The 10,827-nt window shown below is 38.5% G+C and overlaps 1 pseudogene; it reads left to right on the forward strand.

Moving 5' to 3' along the window:
- The window catches only part of LOC122086832, a 13,223-nt pseudogene extending 6,995 nt beyond the window's left edge, over nt 1-6,228 (forward strand).
- Nucleotides 6,229-10,827: the final 4,599 nt, after the last annotated feature.

Consider the following 10,827-nt stretch of genomic DNA (forward strand, 5'->3'; position numbering starts at 1 on the left):
CCCCCTCCTCTCTCTCTCTCTCCCTCTTCAATTCTCGATGTTGGGTTGAAAGATAACCATGTGATACCTCATAAAAAGTTTGTCCATCAACGACCGTAGGAAAAATGTCTCTTCACCATTCACTAAACACTTGAGATGATTGGGAAGTCTATATATATAGAACAAGACATACCAATGGTAATAGAAAATACTTGGTCTAGCTTTCCCTAGCTCTTTGGATTCTTTTGAGATCTTGAATTTCTCTTGTTCTTGTTCTTCTAAAGATCCACATCCACACAGCGTCATGGGTATCCGTTTGCCTGAGATGATCCATGCCATTGCCACATCTATAGTGCATCTTGTATTGCCATTGAAATAGACATTGACACCTCTCTCTCTCCCTTTAATTCTTGATGCTGGGTTGAAAGACAGAACCATGTGATACCTCATGATGTGTGTCCGTCAACTACCACAGGCAAAATGTCTCTTCACCATTCACTAAACACTTGAGATGATTGGGAGGTTTATCACTCTCTATATATACAGAACAACACATACAAATGGTAACAGCCAATACTTGGTCTAACTTTCCCTGCTCTTTGAATTCTTTGAGATCTTTCTCTTGTTCTTGTTCTTCTAAAGATCCTCATCCACACAAAGCCATGGGTATCCGTTTTCCTGCGATGATTCATGCTAAGAAAATCGTTCAACAATCTCTCTCAGGTGAAAACCAGTTAGCTACCACAGTTACTGATGTTCCTAAAGGTCACTTAGCGGTCTATGTGGGGGAGACATAGAAGAAGTGATACGCAGTTCCAGTGTCCTACTTGAAACAGCCATTATTTCAAGACTTGCTAAGTCAGGCTGAAGAAGAATTTGGGTTTCATCACCCAAAGGGTGGTCTTACAATTCCATGCAAAGAAGACACCTTTTTTGATCTCACTTCTCGTTTGAATGGTCTATGCATGAGAAAGTAGGAAATTGGGAGGGAAAAATCAATTTAGTAATATACTTTTGGGGAAGGTGAGGAATGCAGCCATGCGAGAAAGAGAGAAATCTCTATAATTAAACTATTTGAGTAAATGCAGACCCCATATACTCTTGAAGAATAGGAAACAACAACAACAACAAGAGCCCTACAAGCTACAACATGGGCAACAATCAAGACCAAAAGGGAATAGACCCCAAGGAAATGCTAAGACAATGAGTTAAGAGGTAACATAGGGACTCCATATGATCCTACTATTACAGGAAGAAGGCTCCCCTTTGAATGTGAGCTCACCTTGTGTTTTTCATTATAAAGATATAAGACCTTTTTTTGTGGATGAATAAGATATAAGACCTTGTTTGGGGGTGGGTGGATTGGATATAAGTAGTTTGGTTCAGAGGGTCTAGTATCTAGTACCTCTTAACTCTCTCCAGAAAGAAACATGAAACCTATATATGAAGAACATGTCCTTGGTCAACAGATTCTATCAGTCTACCTTAATTTCTCTTTTCTTGGAAAGTATTTTTATTGGAGGTGATACGAAGAAGAACAATGGCAGGGATGAAAATCCCTGGACCTTATATATACAGAAGGAAATTGAAAAAGCAAGAATCAAATTTGAAGTTACAACTTCCATAATTTTTTAAGAAATAATAACTTTGCATTTCATTTTATGAGCATGAGGGAAGTTTGTTCCAGAAGAATTATTCCAATCCTAGACTTGTCTCGTAAGTGTTACTCACAGATCAATTCTTCGTAACTGTATAACAAGACTTTGAGAGGTGGTGGAAAACCAAGAACGGTGTAGGATAAAGCTTCTCTTTTTCAATGTGAGGAGATAGAAAGTTGCCAAGAATCATAGGTGGAAGGAGATCTAATCTAAAGAGTTACAAATATTAAAGAACAGAGATTGAAGAAGATGACACTCAATCCCAAGGACATGTCTTGCCATGATCCTTATCTCTTTCCAGCTTAATTTGCATGTATGGTGAACCCACATTGTTTCTTGATATTATATTAGAAAAGAACTATGGACAATTCAAACCTTAATTACCCCATGAACCTAATTAACGATGCAGTTCTCCAAATCAAAATCATTCCTAGTAGCTTATTGTCAGACAGAAACAATGCTAGGTTAAGCAATCTAAAAAAAAAAAATCTGAAGGAAGTTAAATATTTTACAAGAAAGGGGTGGGGGTGGAGAGATGAAGACATGAATCCGATAGTCTCTAATTAATCGGTTGCAACTGAACCCAGCAGGATTACGAAACAAGAATTCAAAGCAAAAACAGTAATGCAAAAGTGCAACAATCTAAAGATTATAGAATCAACAAATCAGAAAGAAAAAGGCGGGGGAGGGGGGAGAAAAAGACATGGAAACAACAAATAGACCCAGAGAGGAATTATAGCAGAAGACAATGATACATTACCTCTTCCTACATCTGGGTTGGAATGAGATGTTCGTCCTCTAACATGCACCTCAAGATGGCCGTGGTCTCAACTGTCAAGGCGGACACTAAGGCTCCTCCCGGTCCTCCACCACCGAAATGGCGGAACCAAGTAGGGTTGTTGGTGAAGGGCAAAGTCTCAGATGGAGATCGATAGAAAAACAGACAGAACGGAGGACCAAGAAAATGATGAAGCTGCTCTCCCCACTTCTGCGCCTCTGATTTTTTCCCTTAGAAACAGGGGAGTGGAGATTTTGGAACGAAGCCATCGACGGGAGAGAATCTTATGTCAAGATTTGGATCGTATTATTTTTTCAGGATCGTATCTTGCTCACAAGTATATGCGGTGTATGAAATCAAAGAACAACTGAGATTCAATGATGACAATCCCATGGATAAAATCACTACCGACCACCAATACGGTTAGCTGAGGTGCCGACCCGAAAAACTTTTGCCTTGAAAGAAAGTAAAAATAAGATTGCAATACGTACGTACTGCTACCACATACAAAATCATCCCAATAAATATCTCTTAAAGAATTTCAAATTGTCGGTATTGGTCTTCACCATAACTGTTGCATTTTGAACTAAAAACTGACAGTACGGTATCAACATTTGTCACGATCGGTGCGGCGGCAACATATTCCTATAACCGTGCCGACCTAAATTGGATGTGAGCCAGTGGGCTCATTTAATTTGCCAGATGGAGAAAGACCTAAATTCACCTTTTTTTTAATCCAAAAAGGATCTAAAATCCCACAAATCATTGACCGTCCAAGTTAACAGTTGTCAATCAGATCTAGGATCTTGGACTAATAGGGAATTTCAGCCACCCAACCTATTCATAACGCCACAACGTGGGCGCACATAGGACATGGGTTTTTTGGGACCCGAATTATTATTTTTTTAATACAAAAGCATCACAAGTGGACTAAAATAGTCCAGAAAACCTTCAACTGTTACAACCCTAAAGTGTTTCAAACTCACTACACGCACCCATTTCGACAGTTTAAAACCCATTTCCAAAGTCGATTCCCCACTACTTTTAACCTTATCCTCTTCCTCCGTCCTCTTCTTCCCTCTCTCAAATCCAATCCTTTTTTCCAATTCACAAACTTCTGTAATCGTCCTCTGCAACCTGTTCGTCACACAGCATGCCCAGTTCACTTCTGTTCTTGAGCTATCTTAATGGCTAGAAAGGCAACGCTCACGATGAGTTCAACAACTAAGGTAGAGTTCTGCTTTTTTGGTTATTTCTCATCTTCTTTTACGAATTTTCGGCCGTTCAGCCAGCCGCCGCCACTGAATATATAAGATTCGAATTCTCTTCTTTCACTATTCGGAATTTCACCCTCCTCGGTGACTGTCACCTCAGGGATGGTGTTGTGGGCCTTACCGAAGAGCTTGGTGTCCGTTCTTCCAGTTCTGGAATTGTAATCTGCAATTTACCGTTCTTTCTTTGATCCAGAGACCAATATCTCAGCTTCTTTCTCCACCCGATTCTCTTTCGTGATTACGAATGTTAATCTGAGTTCATTTGGTGATGGGTTGGTGTTTTTCCTGTCCAATGATAATCAGACTCTCGGTAGCCCAGGTGGATTTCTGGGTCTCGTGAATGCTTCACAGCTGACCAAGAACAGATTTGTTGCTGTGGAATTCGATACCCCTTTGGATCCCCAATTTAATGATCCAAGCAAAAAACACATTGGGTTGGATATTGATAGCCTCAATTCAGTCAAGGCAGCAGACCCTACTTCACGCGGTATTGATCTTAAGAGTGGGAATTGGATTACAGCATGGATTGATTACAAAGAAGATCAAAAGAAGTTGAACGTCTGGATGAATTATTCAAGTTCCAAACCAGAGGAATCAGTGTTGTCTATGGACATTGACCTCTCTAACTATCTCACGGAAACCATGTACGCGGGGTTCTCAGGATCTACTGAAGGTAGCACAGAGCTTCACCTGATCAAGGAGTGGACCTTCCAGACTTTAGGCTTACAACCTGTGAAACCACCTTCTTGGCCTCACAATGTGTATGATAACTCTGTAGTGCAGGTAATTTCTGTCTCTAATTCCTCCAACAAAACCCAAAGGAATCTTAGGTTAGGCCTTGGAATTGCTGGTCCAGCTTTCTTTTTCATAGTTCTCCTAGTGTTTTGCTGGATAATTGATAGGAATTGGAACATTGGAATAAATGCTAGCTTGAAACAAGAACTTTTGAAAGGCCCAAGAGAATTCAGTTACAAAGAGAAAAAAGCTGCCACGAAAGAGTTTATTTCCAGTCGAGTCCTTGGCCATGGAGCATTTGGCACCGTTTACAAAGCCTTTTTAAATGGTTCAGGAACTATTTCTGCAGTTAAAAGATCAAAACATTGTCATGAAGGTCTAACTAAATTTCATTCTGAACTCTCCATAATAGCTTGTTTGAGGCACAAGAATTTAGTTCAGCTTTAGGGTTGGCGTGCTGAGAAGGGTGAATTATTGTTAGTCTATGAGTTCATGCCTAATGGGAGCCTGGATGAAGTCCTGTATCAAAAAACTGATGAGGGTGTCTTACTAAATTGGTCCCAAAGATACAACATCGCAATGGGGATTGCATCTGTTTTGACCTATTTACACCAAGAATGTGAGCAGCAAGTCATCCACAGAGATATAAAAACGAGTAATATATTGCTAGATGGAAACTTCAATCCCAGGCTTGGTTATTTTGGCCTTGCAAAGCTCATGGATCATGACAAAAGCCCTGTTTCCACTCTAACAGCTGGGACAATGGGTTATCTCGCTCCTGAATACCTTCAGTATGGGAAAGCCAATAAAAAGACAGATGTTTTCAGCTTCGGTGTGGTTATACTTGAAGTGGCCTGTGGTGGGAGGCCTATAGAGAAAGATGCAAATAACAACAACAATATGGTTAATTTGGTGGATTGGGTTTGGACTTTGCACTCTAAAGATAACCTTAATGAAGCAACAGACAAGAGGTTAAACAGTGAGTTTAAGGAGGAGGCAATGAGTAAGTTGTTGCTTTTGCGTCTAAGTTGTGCAAACCCAGATTGCAACGAGAGGCCCTCTATGAGAAGAGTCTTGCAGATTCTTAATGGGGAGGCAGAACTTCCACTTGTTCCTAAGATGAAACCAAGTCTTACTTTCTCATACAGCTTTCCATTGAGCCTCGATAAGATTGGTTTTGAGTCTGAAGAGAGCAATACATCTAGTCCTTTAAATGAAATCATAATCAATTGAGGTAAGCTCCAATGCTTTCGTATTTAAACCAAGTGATGCTAGATTTTAGTAGCTTTTATCATACTGCTTCTTTTGAATCTCTGCTGTTTGACAATTAAAGACTCAATTTTCTCCTAAAAGCTCAAAATTAATCCAATTGCATGTTACAGATAGCTTTGTTAGTGTACTTATTCAACTAACTTCCATTTAGTAATTTGTAGTTAATATTGAATATGATAAGCTTCCTTAGAGCATTGTGGCACATGTGTACTGAATCACTGCTTCTATTCTTAGTTAAAGCTTCTATTGTTCACAACATTGATGAAGAACCTTAACTTAAAGATTTCATGCTATGGTATTTTTCTGTTATTGGGGCCAAAGAAACTTCTTCAAATGATTTGAACTCTGTGTTTCTTCTTTGTACAGACTCAGAAGAGGTTCGTCCAGAAGAAAGTTATGAGTTGTTAAAAGCAACAATATCTCACAGTCTATTGTCTTCTAATGAGACTACAATTGAAATTCTGAGCCACAACATCAAGGATCGAAATAAAATGGAACTGAGAGGATTGGTGTTGTCATTTGTTTGTCTTTACTTTATTCCCTTGCTATTTTTTCCATTCTTTATTCAGATTTGTATAAGACACATATGTAGCTTCTCTATTATCATAGTCAAAAGTGCCTCTAGGGATGATTCTTTCTCCTTGCTTATATAGTTTAACATGCTTTTACAATAAGAAATACAACTTGCAAATACAGAAAAGTAAGTGTTGTTTGAGTCTACATTCTTAATAGCAAATCCTACAATTCTTGAATTATTAGGGGACTTTTTTGTTGTACTCTTTACTTAAATCATCAATGAGTTCTCTTCTCTTCAGTAATGAATTATTTATTTATCCAAAAAAAATCATCAATGAGTAACTTCACTATCCAGTGTACGGACTTCACTTTGTGACCTTGTTCAAGCAAAACCAATTGTAGACACGATAAGAATTTTGAAATTTTAGCTGTTCATGGAAACAAAATCAATTCATAATGTTCAATCAGTTTCCCATTCTTCCCAGTTGAACCATGGCATATTCTATGCGATCTGGCCAGTCTCAATGTTCTCTAGTTGTTAATGTATCCTGCAGAAAAAAAGAATCTACTTCTTTTTATGAAAAAAAAAATCTACTTTTGCATGAAACTGTGAGTAGTTGGAAGCTTTGTTGGAAAAATCTACTTTTGCAGAAAAATAGGACACCACCATAAATGAAGAATATGACATATTTTTCATGGGTATAGAAAGGATTTTGACTAATTTATGAGAATTTGAACCTAAAAGTGTTATATATATAGGCAAAGATCCTATTTTGAAGAGTCCAGGTCATACTCTGATTGCATATCATCTTGTAGTTTCAATTAGCTGGGATGCTTTGAGACCACCTTCTACGCCTCCAGTTGGAAGCTTTGTCGGAAAATCTCTGCAAAAGCCTCCAACGATAGTTTGGAGAAGCAATAAAATATAAATCCAGAGCTTACTTGCTTTAGAATTGAGGAAGATCCCAGCATTTGTGAGGAAAATTGGGGCATGGATGAGATGATTGATCCAGTGAAGGAAGGAATTCATTCAAGGGGAAGAATTGATGGACTAAAAAATAACCACTTGTAGATGTGACTAATGAATATCTTTACCCTTCTATGTCTGTTTCTTTGGCTGATAAGTCTGTTGAAAGAGGTAGCCTAGATTTTTTTAATGCAGGTTTTAATACCTCTCAGACCCAAATGGATGCCAAACAGAAGCTTAAAAGTTGCTATGAAACTCAGAGAAAGTATAAGAACAAAGAAAAGGAGAGTGGTCTTCGCTTGGTGGCGGTGGTACTTGGTAGGCAATTGAATCTCTTCAAACTCGGTTCAGCAAGCCAAAATTATCAAGGAAAGCAAGTGAAGACAGAGGAGGCTAGAGTTTATTAGAGAAGGGAAATAAGCTTAACAATATACTCTCCAACATCTCTTCGCTTGTCCCATTTGTTCAACAAATACAACTAGCTGCAGCTTCTACAGGTTAGATATATGGTTTCATATCTGAAATTTACATCATACATACCTTTGAAGTCCATCGTGAAATTTTCTCTACTTTTGCAGAAAAAGATCAACTGCTTGTGCTATATACATGGATTCATTTGATATATTTTGGGTGGATTCAATGTCGTTTTACTAGTCTGACAATTAATTCTAGATTGTATAACTTCTCATTAAATACTCTCAAGATTTTAATCCTTCCATTTCTTGTTTGTTAGTCTACATGTTGATGGAAAAAGCTATGCTGGATTGGCTCAAGTTGGGGACAGATAAGGAAACAGTCAAATTTTACCCTATGAAAGTCCAGACTCAACCTTAGGAATCCAACAACAGCGCATCGAATTAACTATGTCTAGTTAAGTAGGATACACCAATGTTTTGCTTGGTTTGCGACGGCATATTTATCAGAAGTAACTCAATATTATGCATTAGAACATTAGTACAGAACTCTACATTTCACTAGGAAAACAACACTCAAGCCACCAGTATAGTTAACACATGTACACACACACAGAAGGTTGATAGATTCAAAGCATACCAGATATACCGAGGCTTTAGAGGAATGAATGCTGCATATGCATAGCGAACTAAAACTTGTGGCAATTCTGAAGACCAATAAGCCCTAGACCAAGCTCCCTAAACAACAACCCCTGCTAGAAGTGCACAACTTGACCACCAAACTAAGCGACCTAACTCATAACACCTTCAAATTGGAAGGGCCAAACACTACACCTGCAATCAGTTAGTTTAATTTTACATTACCAGCAGGTAGCAATTCTGAAGACCAGTAAGCCCTAGACCAAGCTCCCTAAACAACCCCTGCTAGAAGTGCACAACTTGACCACCAAACTAAGCAACCTAACTCAAACACCTTCAAATTGGAAGGTCCAAACACTACACCTGCAATCAGTTAGTGAAATTTTGCATTACCAGCAAGTAGAGCCTTTTACTAAAATAATTTATGTATGCCACGTCTAGGGAACTTGCAACTTATACAAGGCACATGAAGATGTCATCTCAGATACTGAAGGAAGCCTGAAGCAGTATCCAATTTCTCCATACCAAGGGTCAGGTGATGAAGAAGAAGAGGAGGATGAAATGCCCAATAAAAAATTTATCCCTTCATGGGCCAGGTAAACTAACTCTCCTCTCTGTCAAGCCACGTGAAATTCTATTTTTTGTTTGTCCAAAATGTACACTTAATGAACTTCTGTTTCTTACTATTATAGTGAAAATTGACTGGCTCGAATCTTACCCACCTAAAAGAAGGTAGACCCAGAAGGAGATTTCCCTCCATCAAGCTTCTGCAGCATTGCAGAAGGGGTACTCATCTTGTATTTGCTGAGCCCAAGGCATTCTTTTACCTCCTCTGGGATGGCTAGACCTGGAAACAGCTACTTTCCTTCCTATGCAGTTCTTTTGCCTTGGAAACAATGGCTGAGATAGGCAGCAATTTTGATGAGGATGGAGAGTCCATGCATTATGCAGACAAGAATGGTATATACACTAGGGTGGCTGCGAGCTGTTAAGTGCAAGATGAAGAGGTATTTATCCTAGTTCAATCATAATTATTGGATCTCCCTTCAATGTTGGACTCTCGAGTCAGGTGGCTCTAGGTTGATTAATGGATCAAACTGAGTTGACCCAATTATATTTTTGATATTTTTCTATTCTTTTATTTTAAAGAAGTCCTCTATCTGGATAGGTAAGTGGGTTAAATGACAAGTAGCTTCTGCCAATTTAATCCAATTTTTAAGTAAAGCTTGTCTTTAAATGCAACTTGATACATGCTGGGATCATTCCGGGGTTTTTCATTCTGTAGATCAGGCTGGTTTAGGCTCTGATAATGTTTTTTAGATCTGCAGGTCTCACATTTCAGGCATCTGCTTTGCCCTTTTTTCATGTCACAGGTATTTACCACCGATTCAGCCTGGTACTCTCTGATCAGTAATGAGATGGCCACCTGCTCAATCACTCTATCCTCTTAGAGACCAGGTGTCTACTTTGATCTGCTAGCCTCAATTTGTATCCTAAATGGCCATTATTTGATGAACCAAAAAGGCCATAAAATTGTTTCACCCGTCTCTAGAGTCTGTGCTTCTGCTTTAAGTGGCTTAGATAAATTTGCATCCTAAAAGGCCATGGAGTTAATCAGGTAGTTTTCATTTTAATTAAAGGGAATCTCCTTAATGATTAAGTGGATGTTTAGGATCAACTTAGTGGGTCATCTTTCTATTAATTAAGGGAACCTCCTAAACGATTAAGTAGATAGAAAGCATCAACCGATCAGGTCATATTCATTTTAATTAAGTGCATCTTCTTTGGCTGATCTGTCAAATGGTGGGTCCTAGGCCTCCAGCATCTTAAAGTCAGCAAGAAAATACATTGTATTTCCTATTAGTATGCTTGACTGCTGCCAAGCCAGTAACGATTAAGCGTCTATTTTACTAGGATTGTTATTTATTTTTAAAATATAACTTTTGCGCTTGTCTGGTTTGATCCTATATTGGTACCATATTGATTGTCAGTAGCTAATCGTTTCTCATGTCTATGTAGGGAGATGTATAAATGGATCGCTCTCCGGAGGGTATTTCTCATCTTCACACCTTTTGTAATGGTTATGATTTCCGATCCATTTAATGTATATATAAATAGGTTTTTGGTAATGGTAACTCTCCTTTCTCCACCACAGGTCATGGAAGCTCTAAATTTACCTTAATAGAATCTCTGCTATAAATTCACATACATGGAAGCTTCTTTACTAATACCTGAAGTTGTGTGATCTTCTTCCTTGCTAAACAGATGGAAGAAGTTTTAGGAATCCTGCTATCCAATTTATCAAGCAATTAACCCACAATTTGTGCCTTGTATTCAAGACTTCTTGTTACATTATTGCTGATTCCTTTTAATTTTGAGTGTCGACTATTGAGACTGGTTGTCAAGTACCTCAATGTAGGTTGGACAATCTAGTATGAGTTGGTTCATACACATCTAATTTTTCTGTGCACTGGTGCTTAACTGCAGAGGCAGGGCAGCATTCAACAAGAAGAAGAGGAAATTTTGGCATCCCATGCAAACTTCTGATGGGACATTGTTCAGAAAAACTGTATGAACCATGAAACACTGAATTTGG

The sequence above is a fragment of the Macadamia integrifolia genome, chromosome 8, assembly GCF_013358625.1.
Source record: "Macadamia integrifolia cultivar HAES 741 chromosome 8, SCU_Mint_v3, whole genome shotgun sequence".
In the NCBI taxonomy this organism is placed as follows: Eukaryota; Viridiplantae; Streptophyta; class Magnoliopsida; order Proteales; family Proteaceae; genus Macadamia; species Macadamia integrifolia.